Genomic DNA, 5,000 nt, shown 5'->3' on the forward strand with positions numbered 1-5,000 from the left:
CCGAACTACGAAGGCTGCAACGGTTGGATCCTTCTCAGGTTCACATATCCCAGGATTCATTGCGCTTCGGTGATGAACTGTTTCACGAAAAAATAATGACCAGTTCAAGGGACGAGACCAAGATGTCCGATGTTTACATTTCTGAAAAGTATCACTTTATCTCATGTCGGAATCATCATTGATGATCGCACGTGATCCACCCACAGACTTTCACGACCAATGAAAACACAGCAACACTTGTAGCTCACTCAGCACGGATCTGAACTGCCCAACGCCGCTGTGTGATTGGTCGACTCGTTACTGTGGCTGCGGCGGCCTCATATTTTAAGGTGTTGGTGCCCGTTAAAAGTTCCTGTCTGCCAATCACGGAGCAGCTGTGGTCGACTGAAGGAAACAAATAAACAGAGACAAGGTGGATGTGTGTGTGTGTGTGTGTGTGTGTGTGTGTGTGTGTGTGTGTGTGTGTTGGGAGGAGCTGAAGTCTAGATTTATTGGCCAGGTGTGAATTCCTCCAGGCCAGTTTACCTGCAGCTGGCTTCCACACACACACACACACACACACACACACACACACACACACACACACACACACACACACACACACACACACACACTCACTCTATTGCAAATCCAACATGTTCTGTTCTTAGTTAAAACATTTCCTGTTTAAAAATGTCACACATTTGAATTTCGATTTTCACAAATGAGAGTGAAGCCGAATCATCTCACTCGCCCCCTGGTGGCTGGCTGCATCACAGGTCATAAACCGCTCCTCCTCCATGTTAACAGATGGGACATGGACCAAACTAATTTAATGAAAGTAGATGTTTAATAACTGTTATAACAAAGTTGGTTTCCATTATGTGCTAAATGTGCTTGTGTGAAACGTCTTGGTGTTAGTGTTTAACAGTGTTTAATAGAGTTTAATAGAGTTTAACAGTGTTTAATAGAGTTTAATAGTGTTTAACAGAGTTTAACAGAGTTTAATAGAGTTTAACAGTGTTTAATAGAGTTTAATAGAGTTTAACAGTGTTTAATAGAGTTTAATAGAGTGTTAGGTTAGGTTTAACAGTGTTTAATAGAGTTTAATGAGTTAATAGAGTTAACAGTGTTTAATGTTTTTAGTTTCAGGTTTAACAGTTTTTTAAAGAGTTAAAGATTAATGAGTTTAATAGAGTTTAATAGAGTTTAACAGTGTTTAATAGAGTTTAATAGAGTTTAATAGTGTTTAACAGTGTTTAATAGAGTTTAATAGAGTTTAAGATAACAGTGTTTAACAGTGTTAATAGAGTTTAATAGAGTTTAATAGAGTTTAATAGAGTTTAATAGAGTTTAATAGAGTTTAACAGTGTTTAATAGAGTTTAATAGAGTTTAACAGTGTTTAACAGTGTTTAATAGAGTTTAATAGTGTTTAACAGTGAACACATTGTTCATAAAGTGATCCACTGGAAACATCATATACACATGTTTGAATTAAACCTCCTTTAAAAAACCTCTATTATCTATAACACTCCAAATATCAACGGTTGTCGTAGAAACAGGGCCCAGCAAACTCTGCCACACAATGTGCACTGTTACCAGCCGTTACCATTGTTATTATGATTATTGTTGCTGTTGCATTATGGGAAATATTAGTATCAGTATTTATGAGACATCCTGTTGGAAACAAGTTTCAACGTCTTCATAGTGAAATCAGGAGTTTTGAATGAAAGAAAAAAGTTTAGACTCCTCAGTAGAATTTGCTGACTTGGTGTTTTGGTTGTGTGAGTTTCATCCATCATTGGTCCAGGTGTGTGTGTGTGTGTGTGTGTGTGTGTGTGTGTGTGTGTGTGTGTGTGTGTGTGTGTGTGTGTGTGTGTGTTGCCTCCATCTGTCCAACTGGAGTGTGAAACATCCTTTTGAAGTAAAACAGAGAATTTACTGCTGCCTTCATCCTCTGCCATGACACACACACACACACACACACACCCACACACACACACACCCACACACAGACAGACACACACTCTCTCTCTGCTCTGTCATCAGGTTTATCAGCTGTCTGTCAGTTCTCTCTCTCTGACCTTCTGTGGGGGGGGAACCTTCAGCTCCTTCTCTCATCGTCTTTGTTTCCTCTGACTCTTTTCATGTGGACGTCACACGTGAACTTTGTGTTGTTCAGATTCAGTCAAAAGAAAAAAAGAGGAAACAGTTTTTCAGTAACTGTCTGAAACAAGACGAATAAAAACAATAATTGCTTTTAATTTGAAACATTTGGGACATCTGATATTGTTTGGATCAGTGTGTTAAAGGAGAAACAGATTTTCAGACTCTATAACAGAATAATGATTATTAACGTGTATCTGTTCCACACTGACCCAAAAATCTGACCTGAAAAGATGTTTTCTGATCTTTTAAATTTATAGAGATGTTCCATTTTCTGATTCTGATTCTGATTCTGAGTCGATACCGAGTATCAATACAATAACTTATCTGAAGTATTGTAACAGCCGTCTGCTGCTTTGTAGAGAAACTGAGGATTTCTGAGTTTGTTCTCTTCTGTCCGAACCCTCAGCTGAGCTCCTGAATCTCGCTGAACTTTTTTAAACTTGTGTGATGCATTTTGGGGGAAAAACAGCGTCCGTCATCACCACAGTCAGAAACGTGGTGATTTTAGTCTCCACATTTTTTAAACTGCAGTCAAAGCAACGATCCCAGAATTCCTCTGTCCTGATGGAAAGAAGCCTGTTAGATGATAGGTGTGTGTGTGTGTGTGTGTGTGTGTGTGTGTGTGTGTGTGTGTGTGTGTGTGTGTGTGTGTGTGTGTGTGTGTGTGTGTGTGTGTGTGTGTGTTGTCCTGTAATGTAAGCCTTCATTCCTGCTGCTCTCTGTATTTGAGGTTTTGCTGAAGTCTGGTTTTGATTGAGGCTACATGATGTCACGCTCACTGTGAATCTGAACCAACGACCATAATAGGCCTGCGTCGTGTGTGTGTGTGTGTGTGTGTGTGTGCGTGCGTGTGTGTGTATTAGAATAATAACAATGCAGACACACACAAAGAGGAATAGGAAGAATGAGAGAAAGTGGAAACAGCTCCTCTGCGTCTTTTCAAAATCTCCTTTGTTCTTCAAACGTTTTTAAAAACTTGAATTTCTCATAAAAGTGAAACTTTCTCTCCAACACACTCGGATCAGTTTTTTTTATCAGTTCAATCTTTATCCGTCACTTGAAGAGATTTCTGTCAAACCCGCAGAAATAAGTGTGACTACATCAGAAATCGGTGGAATCGCTGAATCTGGTTCTTTTTCTCAGCTTCTTTAAAGAGAGAAGTGAGCATCAGCGAGGATCCTGCAGCCAAGTGGGACAGGAAACTGAGGGGGAGAGAGAGGGAGGTAGAGAGGGGCAAGAAGGAGAAAAAACAGAGCGAGGGAAAGATAAAATGAAATGGGGGAAAAGTGGGAGAGGGGTAAAGAATAAAAAAGAGAAAATGACAAGAAGACAGAGAGGAATGTGGAGGAGAACACAGAGGGAGGGCGAGTGTGAGGTCGCAGAGAGGATCTGGGGAACGAGAAGGGAAAGAGAGGAGCGAGCAGTCGGCCGGAGAGAGAGAGGAAACAAAGAGAGAGAGATCGATCTTCCTCCTTTTCATCATCATCATCATCATCATCAACAGTGAAGGAAAGCTTCATCTACAAACACCATAGTTCCACCAATCACATGCGTCGTCGACTGACTCTCGGTTATGTTTATAACTAGAAGAGCAACTTTTATTTTCAGTTGCAAGAGAAACAGAAACATTAACGATCAATTATTTAACGTCACTGAATCCAAACGTCTCAGTTTCTGTTCGTCCAGAATAAAACGGGAGCAGCAGCGTTCGTCTCTGAAGCTCCGGAGAGGACGTCGACGAATCTGCAGCAGAGATGAAGCTTCACTCTGAGTTCGAGTTTTCTGTTCTTCTGTTTTTCTCCTCTTCTCCTTCTCTCTGTTGTTTGGATGAAATCCTCTGTCTCTTCCTCATTCCTCCAACTTCTGCTTCTTCTTTCTCTCCATCACTTCTCTCTCTCCCTCTCTCTCTCTCTCTCTCTCTCTCTCTCTCTCTCTCTCTCTCTCTCTCTCTCTCTCTCTCTCTCTCTCTCTCTCTCTCTCTCTGTCTCTCTCTCTCTCTCTCTCTCTCTCTCTCTTCCTCTCTCTCTCTCTCTCTCTGTCTCTCTCTCTCTCTCTCTCTCTCTCTCTCTCTCTCTCTCTCTCTCCTTCTCTCTCTCTCTCTGCTCTCTCTCTCTCTCTCTCTCTCTCTCTCTCTCTCTCTGTCTCTCTCTGTGTCTCTCTCTCTCTCTCTCTCTCTCTCTCTCTCTCTCTCTCTCTCTCTCTCTCTCTCTCTCTCTCTCTCTCTCTCTCTCTCTCTCTGCCCTCCAGTGTGTTTCCTGTTGCCTTTAAAAGGTGATGAATGTGGCCAAGGCCTCTCATTATATGCCTTATTATACTCACACACACACACACACACACACAGACTCACACACACACACACACACACACACACACACACTCTCACCACCACACACACACACTCACACACACACACACACACACACACACACACACACACACACACACACAGACACACACACACTCACGCACACAAATTGCTTGTTTTTGTAACCAATTTAGGAGAAAAAAGCGGCCGAAGGGCCGTGAGTTTGTTTGTGGCCACACTGTGTGTTTGTGTGTGTGTGTGTGTGGGGGGGTGCTAGAGTATTCACACACATATTCTTTACTTGACTTTTATGGTAAATGTAGTTGTGGTTTCCATTCAGAGTGTTTTGCATGTTTCTGACCAATCAGAGAGCTCCTTCTTGGTGGGGGGAGCAAAGACAAACTCTGCTGCTGTTAAATGACCAAGAAACGTGAGAGGTTGGTGTGTTGACAAAATGTGAACGTGACAAAGTGCGATGATTCTTGGATTCAGAGAAAAAATCATGGCGTAGAGAAATCATATGACTTCAATCCAGTTTTTTCCAGG

The 5,000-nt window shown here is 41.7% G+C and overlaps 1 protein-coding gene across 1 annotated transcript in view; it reads left to right on the forward strand.

Annotated features, from left to right (window-relative positions):
* Positions 1 to 5,000, forward strand: part of plekhg2 (pleckstrin homology domain containing, family G (with RhoGef domain) member 2) — a 54,128-nt gene that overhangs the window by 19,363 nt on the left and 29,765 nt on the right. The gene's annotated exons all lie outside the window — the stretch shown is intronic.

This window comes from Hippoglossus stenolepis, chromosome 4, assembly GCF_022539355.2.
Source record: "Hippoglossus stenolepis isolate QCI-W04-F060 chromosome 4, HSTE1.2, whole genome shotgun sequence".
Lineage (NCBI taxonomy): Eukaryota > Metazoa > Chordata > Actinopteri > Pleuronectiformes > Pleuronectidae > Hippoglossus > Hippoglossus stenolepis.